Source organism: Erinaceus europaeus, chromosome 8 (assembly GCF_950295315.1).
Source record: "Erinaceus europaeus chromosome 8, mEriEur2.1, whole genome shotgun sequence".
Lineage (NCBI taxonomy): Eukaryota > Metazoa > Chordata > Mammalia > Eulipotyphla > Erinaceidae > Erinaceus > Erinaceus europaeus.
Genome location: NC_080169.1, coordinates 89,925,374 through 89,937,609, shown reverse-complemented (window position 1 = coordinate 89,937,609; position 12,236 = coordinate 89,925,374).

Below are 12,236 nucleotides of genomic sequence, written 5' to 3'. Positions count from 1 at the left end.
GTTGTCTCTCCCAAAAGCCTAGACCAGGGAGAACAGAAGCAACCGGTAGCACAGTTATATACAAGATGCTGGGTATTATACCCCAAACCCTAACATAGGGACTTTCCAAAGTTAACCCAATCACCAAATAATGTGATGATAACAATAACTATCCATTGTCTTCTTGAACCCTAAGACAACAGGAACCTCACATTTCCAATATAAAGCCTATATTTCCCCCAGTCCTGGAACCTTAGGGTGGGGCCTACTTTTCTGCATGCTGCTCTCAATTCAAAGCAAATAATATTGCATGCATGGATCACAACCTTATCAATGCAACGAGTGCCACCCTAGCATGCTTCACTTCAGACTGTGTCCAGAGACTTCAGGTGTGGAATGACAACCCTTCAGCTTCATCACTCAGGTGAGACCTTTCCTTTCATAGTATTCTCTAATTCCATTCCAGGTGGTCCACTCCCCAGTAAAGTCCCCAAACCTAGATATAGTCCAGGTCCCCTGAGATAGAGCAAGTGTTCACCCATGCCCATAAACTAGGGGAAAAATATACACCTGAAAGCAGAAGTACATAAGAGCATGCAGGGAATACCACACAACACTTCATCTGAACTATTCCAGTCTTTAGGTCCATGATTGTTCAACGATTTGTTTGGCTTTGTATGTTAACTCTCTTCTCAGCCACCAGGTTCCAGATGCCAGCAAGATGCTGACCAGACTTGCCTGGACAGATGACCCCATCAATGTATACTGGAGCTCCGCTTCCTCTGAGCTCCACCCTACTAGGGAAAGAGAGAGGCAGACTGGAAGTATGGATCGACCAGTCAAAGCCCATGTTCAGTGGGGAAGCAATTACAGAAGCCAGACCTTCCACCCTCTGTAACCCACAAGGACCCTGGATCCATGCTCCCAGAGAGATAGAGAATGGGAAGGCTATCAGGGGAGGTGGTGGGATATGGAGATTGGGTTATGGGAATTGTGCTGAATTGTACTCCTCTTATTCTATGGTTTTGTTAATGTCTCCTTTCTTAAATAAAAATAATAACAAAAAAAATAAAAATAAAAAAGCGTCAACAGGCATTCAGTGATCACATGTTCAAATTCTACTTCTTTTCTGATAATTCAGAACATTCTAATATTCACTCATTAACTTCTAATCCTTATTAAAACACTGGCTTCCAGATATCTGTTAGGTATTCTTATGGTATCTGTTATAATATGCTTTCCTTTAACTACTTCAAGTTTTGTTTCAAATACTACCTGTGCAATGAGACCAACTCAAACCAACTAGCTAAAAATATGCAGCCTGAACCCTCTCCCCATCTCTCTGCTTTGTTTCCAACAACTATCCAACAATTTATCACTTTTTGCTTTCTAAAGCTCTCAAAGCCAAACACCTAATAAGTAGTCATTTACCCTAAAATTGGAAGGTTTTTGTAAAGTTTTCTCATAATGAAGCTAATATACTATAATATCACCAAAAGATACCAAACCTACAGAACAAGAATTCAAGGTTTTCAAGTGAGCTGACTCCAGAGGGTGCCTGTTTTTCCAAGAGCATGACCCTTGTTCAAGACTAGCTACCATCATACTGTGGAAAACTTGGTGCTGTGGTATATTTCCACCTCTCCCACCCCACCTCTATCTGAAAATATTTGCCTGGAAGTGTGAAGCTTTTGCAATAATGGGAGGATGGAGAGGAGAAAAAATTCAGGCTAGGAGGAAGCTCACCAGGTAGAGTACATATTTCATAATATGTGAGGACCTGGGTGTGAACACATGTAAGCACATGGGAACAAAGGGGAAATATAATTGGTGCTTTGGTGTCACTCATTTCTCTATCTCTTCCTGATTCTGTATCTAGAGGAAAAAATCCAGTATGAAGAGTAGACTTTCACAGGCATAAAGCCATAGTGGGAGAGGAAGTGAGGGGAGAGAATTCACAGAAAACAAGTTACAGAATTCCATGGATAACTTCAAAGCATCACACTACTACTGCAAAGAAATTCATCTTCACATTAGAAAGATGAAGACAATCATGAAAGCAAAAGCAGACGTAATTTAGACTGAATTTAATGAGAGACACCTGAAGCTTATATAATATTATAGTGCTATCATACTTCAATTAAAATATTAAAAAGTAAAGTGAAATTCTTACAAAGTATTTCCTAGCCATAATAACATAAGTATTGACTTTATCATTCAAGAAAGTCAGAGTAATTTCTACTACAAAGGTAGTAAAAGAAAAAGAAGCAAAATGAAAACATTATTTCTTAAGTATAGACATTTTTTCACATTTTATTATGTTTCTGACTTCTGAGTGTAGCACACTATGATACAAATGAATAAAAATGTAATAAAATTATGAGACAATAAAATATTTATAATTAGGATCCCTGAAGACAATATAGCAATCAAATCATGAATAACAAACTCTTAAGTACTCAGTGATATCATTAAATTCTTCAAATTTCTAAAGATCTTCATATCAACATTCTCCTGTGTAAAGATATTATATTTAACAGATAAGAGGACAATTTTTATTACTGTGGTATTCTGAAATGTAAAACAGCTTGACATTTTTGATTCATCATGTCAATTTATTATGTTCAAATAGACTTTATTCTGTGCAGTTCAATACAAGCTTATAAAACTTCAAAAGTACACAATATCTTAGAATTATTTCTCAGAAGAGGCAAGTTCTTGATACTACCTCAGGAATGGGAAACTTTGTTTTCGAAACAATGAATACTCCTCATTAAGATTCTTGTAAACTGATTCTCACTGAGTACTATTCCCCCATTTTGGACTTATTTTATCATTATATATACACTAGAAAACTACCTGTATGTAATTTTGTGCACACATATTCCTTGGGCCTAAAAGTTAAGTTTAGTATGGGAAATTAACCCGTAAACTTTTCCAACCAACATATTTTACTGTTGTAAAAAGCAGAAATACAATGAATTTTTTAAAAAATCCATCAACAAAATTTATGCTGTCTGATTCTTACATTCTTACATTTTTCCTGTGCTGCAGACATCAGCTGCTAAAGCCTCACTAGATGGGATTATTCATTTCTGGCATTCTATATCATGAATTTATTTTTAATAATTTAATTTTTATTTCTATATTTACATGAGGTTTAGTGATCTTTGGTAGAGTAGGAGATTTTTTAATCTCCTATTGTGACTTCAAATTCATTTATAAAAATTACTACCGTCAAAGAAAAGTATCCACAATACCCTGCATATTTTGAATTATCTATATGCAAAGCTTAAATAAATAAAAAAATTGCATTAGGAATTCCAGCTGAAGAAGACTAATATGCAGCTGTTATTATTTTAAAACTAAATAATATTATTTGAAACACATTTGGGTCACCAAGATAGGGCAGATAGTGAACCAGCAATACTATACAGTGATGCTTCACATGGCAATATACTTCACTGCTGTAATATCTCTCCTTCTCTCTATCTCTTTCAAAAAATTACTGCCTCTATCTAGATAAAATAGTTATCTTGGGAGTATGTGCAATTTAGAAGAAAAAAAAAAGGAGTCATACCCTGTGTTATGATAAGTGCATATTAGTGGGGGCATATATCATTTTTTCTATTTTATTTTTTCTGTTTTATTTATCTTATTGGCTTCGTGTTTAAATAAACCATAGGCCAAAACATGTTTACTGCAATTCATCGTCAGTTCTCCATTTCATGTGGTAGCACAGAACTTGGTATGGTGCACAAATCACTGTTAGAGAGAAAACAATTTCTTGAACTAATGCTTGCTTGTTTTTACTTTAGTGTTCATGAGAATTGCATAAGCTTTTTTTAAAAATACAGATCTGCTTGGGATCCATGATTGCTCAACAAATTGTTTGGCTTCGTATGTTAACTCTCTTTTCAATTACCAGGTTCCTGATGACACCAGGATGCTGGCCAGGCTTCCCTGGATTGAAGACCCCACCAATGTGTCCTGGAGCTCAGCTTCCCCAGAGACACACCTTACTAGGGAAAGAGAGAGGCAGACTGGGAGTATGGATCGACCAGTCAACGCCCATGTTCAGCGGGGAAGCAATTACAGAAGCCAGACCTTCTACCTTCTGCAACCCTCAATGACCCTGGGTCCATCCTCCCAGAAGGCTAGAGAATGGGAAAGCTATAATGGGAGGGGGGAGGTTATGGAGATTGGGTGGTGGGAATTGTGTGGAGTTGTACCCCTCCTACCTTATGGTTTTGTTCATTCATCCTTTATTAAATAAAAAATTTAAAAAAATACAGATCTGGGTTTCTTTGTTAAGCCCACTCCCACCCTTACTTAGATTTTGTTTTTTACAAGTATCTTAGCTGACTTTTATGCACTGGAAATACCAGTAACCTTTTTCTCTCATTCTGTCTGCTGCCTACCACTAGTAAACTGAACGTTGTAGACAGTACTCAATTCAAGTAGAACTGAGTAATTTTGCCTCTACTTAAATGAGTTTTTAATAAAAATTAGAATCCAAATGGTTTGTGTAATTATCATTTCTAACATTAATATGATTGCTATAAATTATACATCTATGCTTATAGATTACAGAAAATCTAAATCTCTACAATGCATGGAAGCTGCTTTCGAAGAATAATGTCTTATATATAAGTGCAAGTCAGAATGTGTCACAGAACTGAAAAGAGCTCAATCTAGCATATATGACTACAGTGAAAATAAGAAAAGTCACACTTTCATATCTCAGTTGACAATCTCAAATCTATAGGAAATTCCAAATTTGGAACATTAAAATAGGGAAGGTGGGTAATTATTCATATTATCATAGATTCTTAGATTTAAACTTGTTAATGTCTGCTGTCCAACCCGGTTCCACCTCCTATCTTTAAATAAATTATGCAGTATTTTTGGCAAATGAATTCATGACTTCTAATTGAATATGTCTTATGAAAAATTAATAAGATGTATACTCTTTAAAAGATTTATTATCCACAGTAAGAGAGAAAGAAACTAGAATATTACTCCAACATGTGCAATGCCTGGAATAAAATCTTGGGTCTCATGATGAAATAATGTTCTCTACCCTGTGAGTTACATCCTTGGATGTGGGTTTATTTATTTTTTTTCAATGAAACAATGTTTATCTACCTTGGACAGTAAGAGTGAGCACAAATAATTAGTTAGGTAGTATAGTTTTGAGTTTTAACATTAGGATACTTCCTTAACTTCTTGCAGTGTTAAGTGTGATACTGCAAGTTCATGTTTTCTAAAGCTTGATTAAATATTTGAACCGAATAGGGAAAAGCCATGATTAAAATGAATGTAGTAATATTTACTGTGCTTCTAATGTAGTAGCCTTCAGGAAATTTTTAGTATTAAATGTCTATTCCAATCAAACTGCTTCCAGAGAAGGGTGAGGATAGATAAGTTGGACAGAAAAAAATATATATAGACAAACAATGGCTTGTGGGGGTGGGGTAGTTGCACACATAGTACAATGTGCAAGGAACTACTTAAGAGTCTGGGTTCAAACCCTACCTGAAAGGGGATGCTTCATAAGCAGTGAAGTAGGTCTGTGGGTATCTATCTTCCTCTTTCCCTCTTTCTCCCCCCTCTCAATTTCTCTCTGTCCTATGGGGAGGGAGGGAGAGGAAATGATAGGAGGAGTGAATGGAGAGCAACTTAACACAGTCAAGCTGTATTTCTTTTTTTTTTAACTTTTCTTTTTTTAATTTATTTTTTATTTAAGGATAAATTAACAAAACCATAGGGTAGGAGGGGTACAACTCCACACAATTCCCACCACCCAATCTCTATATCCCATCTCCTCCCCTGATAGCTTTCCCATTCTCTATCTCTCTGGGAGCATGGACCCAGGGTCGTTGTGGGTTGCAGAAGGTGAAAGGTCTGGCTTCTATAATTGTTTCCCAGCTGAACATGGACGTTGACTGGTCGATCCATACTCCCAGTCTGCCTCTCTCTTTCCCTAGTAGAGTGGGTCTCTGGGGAAGCAGAGCTCCAGGGCACATTGGTGGGGTCTTCAGTCCAGGGAAGCCTGGCCGGCATCCTGATGACATCTGGAACCTGGTGGCTGAAAAGAGAGTTAACATACAAAGCCAAACAAATTGTTGAGCAATCATGGACCCAAAGCTTGGAATAGTGGAAAGGAAGTGTTAGGGGGGTACTCACTGCAAACTCTAGTGTACTTCTGCTTTCAGGTATATATTTTGCACTAGTTTATGGATACGTGAGAACATATGCTCTCTCTTACAGAACCTGGTTTATATCTAGGTTTTGGGACTTTGTTAGAAAGTGATCCAATTGGGATGGAATTAGAGAATACTATGAAAGGAAAGATATCACCCGAGTAATGAAACTGAAGCGTTGTCATTCCACACGCGAAGTCTCTGGACACAGTCTGAGCTGAAGCATATTGAGGTGGCAATCGTTGCATTGATTAGGTTGCGATCGGCAGATGCAATATTATTTGATATGGATTGGGAGAGGCATGCGGGAAAGTGGGCCCTATCCTAAGGTTCCAGGACTGGTTGAAATATAGGTACTATAGTGGAGATGTGAGGTTCCTGCTGTCTTAGGGTTCAAAAAGACAATGGATAGTTAATGTTATCATCACATTATTTGGTAATTGGGTTAACTTTGAAAAGTCCTTTTGTTAGGGTTTGCTGTATAGTACCCAGTATCTTGTATATTGCTGTGCCATTGTCTGCTTCTGATCTACTTGGTCTAGGCATTTGAGAGAGTCTGCATATCAAATACACAGCCTATATATTAAGAAGACCCAGTCTGTGTTTTAAAAACTTCGAGACATACAATTAATTTTCCCCCTCTCATATTAATTAACTAGTGATTTATATGACTACACTTTACTAGGAGTGTACATAAACACCATTCCAACTACCAAAAGACTGTGTCCCATCCCACCCTCCCACCCCCACCCCCCACCGGCCCAGGAAGCCGCATATCCACCCTCCCCCTCACCATAGGGTTTTTACTTTGGTGCCCTACTTTCAATCTAGTCAGATCCTGCTTTTAGTTTCCCTTTCAGATCTTCTTACTCAACTTCTGTTGATGAGTGGGATCATCCCATACTCATCTTTATCTTTCTGACTTAGCTCACTTAACATAATTCCTTCTAGCTCTGTCCAAGATGGGTCAGAGAAGGTGGGTTCATTGTTCTTGATAGCTGCATAGTATTCCATTGTGTCTATATACCACAGCTTTCTCAGCCACTCATCTGTTGTTGGGCACCTGGGTTGCTTCCAGGTTTTAGCTATTATGAATTGTGCTGCTATGAACATAGGAGTACACACCTCTTTTTGGTTGGGTGTTATGGAGTCCTTGGGGTATAACCCCAGGAGAGGAATTACTGGATCATATGGAAGGTCCATGTCTAGCCTTCTGAGAGTTTTCCAGACTGCTCTCCACAGAGCTGTACCAATTTACATTCCCACCAGCAATGCAAAAGTGTTCCTCTGTCCCCCCAGCCTCTCCAGCATTTGTTGCTGCTGTCCTTCTTGATGTATGCCATTCTTACAGGAGTGAGGTGGTATCTCAATGTTGTCTTAATTTGCATTTCTCTGACAATCAGTGACCTAGAGCAGTTTTTCATATGTTTGTTAGCCTTTTGGATCTCCTCTGAGGTGAATGTTCTGTTCATATCCTCTGCCCATTTTTGAATGGCGTCATTTGCTTTTTTGTTGCTAAGTTTGCTGAGCTCTTTATATATTTTGGTGATTAGTTTCTTGTCTGATGTATGGTATGTGAAGAGTGAATGGAGAGCAACTTAACACTGTCAAGCTGTATTTCTTAAGAAGTTATTCCCCTTAGGGACAGGTGATGGCACACCCAGTTGAGCATATATTACCATGTACAAGGATCCAGGTTCAAGCTCCAGGTTCCCACCTGAAGGCACAGGGGAGTTGAAAGAGCAGCAAAGCAGTGTGCCTCTTTCTCCCTCTCTACCACCTCCTCACATCTATTTCTCTCTGCCTTATCAAATGAAATAAAGAAAAGAGAAAGGAAGAAAGGAAGGAAAGAAGGAAGGAAGGAGGGAAGGAAGGAAGGAAGGAAGGAAGGAAGGAAGGAAGGAAGGAAGGAAAGAAGGAAAGAAGGAAAGAAGGAAGGGTCTCCAGGTACAATGAATATATAGGGAAACATAGAGCACCAGCAATAATCATGGTGGTGATAAAAAGGGCATTCCCACATGTGCTGTTTGTCTTACTTATCTTGAAAAATAGATTATGGAACTATGACAGCACCCTGCACTTGGGGAAAAGGTAGAGTGAAGGATGGAAAGAAATATTTTTATTTAATTATTTGAGCCGAGATTAAGAGCTTAGTTTTAAAGAATTTACACACTCAAAAATTTCATGATCTATTTTACCATGGTGGGTAATAAGACTGGTGTAAATAGTGTGATTCTATAAATAACATTGGGCCCTTTTAAAAATTTTAAGGAGTGAAATGAAATACATATCCCTTTATTCCTGTCAGAGGACAAATGATAATGGTGCACATTTTGTACACTTCTACATACTATCTATGGTGTAGACTATGTTAGAGTAGGTAGTAAGGTAGGGACAAAAAGAAATGGAGGCAGAATCTGAAATGATTGAAGTTGTGCTGTGTAGGAATTATGCTTAGAGGGACCCCTGTGTCAAGCTAATAAAAGCCATAAGAATGGAAAATCCAGGAAACTTAGCTAACCCCAGCATGTGGAAAGTCCTTAAAAAACATTTATGTTAGGGAATTCCAGAGAGAAGAATCAGCATTTTCCAAACAAATCAATAAAGACCCTTCCCTGTTCCATTATATCTGCCTAGATAGGCCAAGCCATCCACATAAAAAAAAATACAGTTGTTCATGATCATCTGAGCAGGCCCGACTTATGCAGCTCATGGGAAGGGAGTCACTAAAAGAACTTATATACGTACAAACTGTTATATTTACTGTCAAATGTAAAACTTTTATCCCCCAATAAAGAAATTATTTAAAAAACAAAACAAAACAAAAAATGCCAACCAAACTTCCCTGGAAAGACAACCCCACCAATGTGTCATGGAGCTCTGATTCCCCAGAACCTTGTCCCACTAGGGAAAGAGAGAGTAAGGATGGGAGTGTGGATCGACTTGTCAATGCCCATGTTCAGCGGGGAAGCAATTACATAAGCCAGACCTTCCAGCTTTTGCATCCCACAATGACCTTGGGTCCATACTCCCGGAGGGTTAAAGAATAGGAAAGCTGAAGTGAAGCATGTTGGGGTGGCACTCGTTGCATTGATTAGGGTGGAATGACAGCCCTTCAGCTTCATCACTCGGGTGAGACCTTTCCTTTCATAGTATTCTCTAATTCCATTCCAGGTGGTCCATTCCCCAATAAAGTCCCCAAACCTCGACATAGTCCAGGTCCCCTGAGATAGAGCATAGGTTCACACATGCCCATAAACTAGGGAAAAATATATACCTGAAAGCAGAATACACAAGAGCATGCAGGGAATACCACACAACACTTCATCTGCACTATTCCAGTCTTTAGGTCCATGATTGTTCAACAATTTGTTTGGCTTTGTATGTGAACTCTCTTTTCAGCCACCAGGTTCCGGATGCCAGCAAGATGCTGACCAGACTTCCCTGAGGCAGACTGGGAGTATGGGAGCCCTGAACATGGGTTCAGTGGGGAAGCAATTACAGAAGCCAAACCTTCCACCCTCTGCAACCCACAACGACCCTGGATTCATACTACCAGAGAGATAGAGAATGGGAAGGCTATCAGGGGAGGGGATGGGATATAGAGATCAGGTTGTGTGAATTGTGTGGAACTGTACCCCTCTTATTCTATGGTTTTGTTAATGTCTCCTTTCTTAAATTAAAAATAATAATAAAAAAAGAATAGGAAAGCTATCAAGCGATGGGATAGGATATGGAGTTCTGGTGGTGGAAATTGTGTGGAGTTGTACCCCTCTTATCCTGTGGTTTTGTCAATGTTTCCTTTGTATAAATACAAAAAAAAAAAAGACCAATATAATTCTAGAAGATTCCTAACCTTCACTGGTGCTCACTGTATAGGCTGTCTATTCTCTTATTACTGGAGTATATCTTCACCTAATATCTAGTGAAGGCTGTGTTCTGGAATTATCTTCTGCAAAGTGGCCAAGAACCTGAAAAGGCATATACTTCCACTAACACCTAGACTCTTAGGACAAAAACCAGAAAATGGAATTTTCTAATATGGTTGTTCTCAGCGTCATTGATTGATCTGTCTATATTGATAGGTTCTTATAAGGTGTTGTTCCCCTGACCCTGAAACATGTGTTCTTCAAGTTTGGAACAATTATAATCTGTCCAGTAAGGGCATATAAGTTAATGTTCCAAAAATTAAATCTATATCAAAGAAATAAGAATAATCGAAAGAATGAAAAAACTAATTTTATATTCATATGTTTAAAATTTTAATATTTAACAATTTGTTGAATATACAAAGTAAAATTAATAATCTTGTAGCCACCACTAACTGATATTATGTCTAGCCTGTCTGAGAAGTAGAATATATACTATCATTATTTATATTTTCACCCATTCAGCTATTTCAATACTTCTAATTTTGCAACTAAATATTCAGTCCTTTAAACAATTTCTATTTTTCCCCTTTTTCTCACGTGATATGAATTCAAGATCTTTTTCTTCTCCTAAACACATTCATATTTCCCATAGTCCTCTTAAAAGCTGCCCATTATAACAGAGAAAAAATAAGTAAAAATGGCTTAAAATTTCAAGCAAATATATTATATCAATAGCATATCATCAAACAGAAGCAGTGCAATTTTGATTAAAATCCAACTATATAAAATTAAAATGATTAAATTGCATGGCCTTTTAAAATAGATTTAAAGTAATAAACTATTATCTGAAGTGGCAAAAGATATTTGTGAAGTGACCCCCCCCCCCCGCAGGTGGGGAGCTGGGGGTTGGCATCTGGAGGGATCCTTAAGCTGGTCCTTGCACTTTACACTATGTTCTCTTTACCCAGTGAGCTACCAACACCCTCCCCCCTCCCATCTATTATTACTGGTGGTTTTGGATGACTAAAATGTTGTGATGATCACAATGAAATAGTAAATTAATTCCATAGAATCAAAATTTATGTAATCAGTATATTATATGTTGAAAAATATAAAGTTCCATAATTTTTCTTATTCTTTAAGCTGAATCACTTTAACAAAAATACTCTCACATGCTATGTTGAAAACGATGTTTGCCATTTTGAGTAAGGTTTAGTTACTTCATAACAAATGCTTTGGATTTCTAAGAATAGGCCCATATTTTCTTCACTGATTACACTTTTTTTTTAATATTTATTTTATTTATTTATTCCCTTTTGTTGCCCTTGTTGTTTTATTGTTGTAGTTATTATTGTTGTTGTCATTGTTGGATAGGACAGAGAGAAATGGAGAGAGGAGGGGAAGACAGAGAGGAGGAGAGAAAGATAGACACCTGCAGACCTGCTTCACCGCCTGTGAAGCGACTCCCCTGCAGGTGGGGAGCCGGGGGCTCGAACCGGGATCCTTATGCTGGTCCTTGTGCTTTGCGCCACCTGCGCTTAACCCGCTGCGCTACAGCCCGACTCCCTGATTACTCTTATGATTGAAAATAAGTTAACTGATCTTTAATTTAACTGATCTGAAAATAGAATAAAACTAATCCTTTATGGTGCCCAAACAGCAAGGATTCATTTCACCATAATTACAGCAATTAATTGTTATAATAATATAAATAAACTTGTTGTTAGGAGAAGATGAGGACCACAGGGCCTTGCACTCTAGTATCACCAGGACCCAGAACTTTTGTGAACAGAAACCTTTGTTTTTATTCCTGTCACTGAGAAGGAAAAAAAAAAAAAAAGAATAAAATCAAGAAGTGGTGATAGGGGCAGGCCTAGCTTACAAAGGAAGTGAAGGCAGGGCCTTCAAAGTGCATACGAGGACTCAGCTTTGCTGCAATTCTGCCTTTTTGACCAAAAGTCTCTCCGTGCATGTGTACATACTTTTTTCTGAGTAAAAGCTTAAAATGCTTGAATTCATGCTCTTTTCTCCAATTTTTTATTGAATTTACTATGATGAGCCAGACATTATGGGAGAGAAACTCCTTAGACTCTTCCCTCAGCATATTCTGATGACTTATAAACAAATATTATTTCATAAATGTCTTCCAATAAAATTAGGAGGAAACAAAGAAATGAAT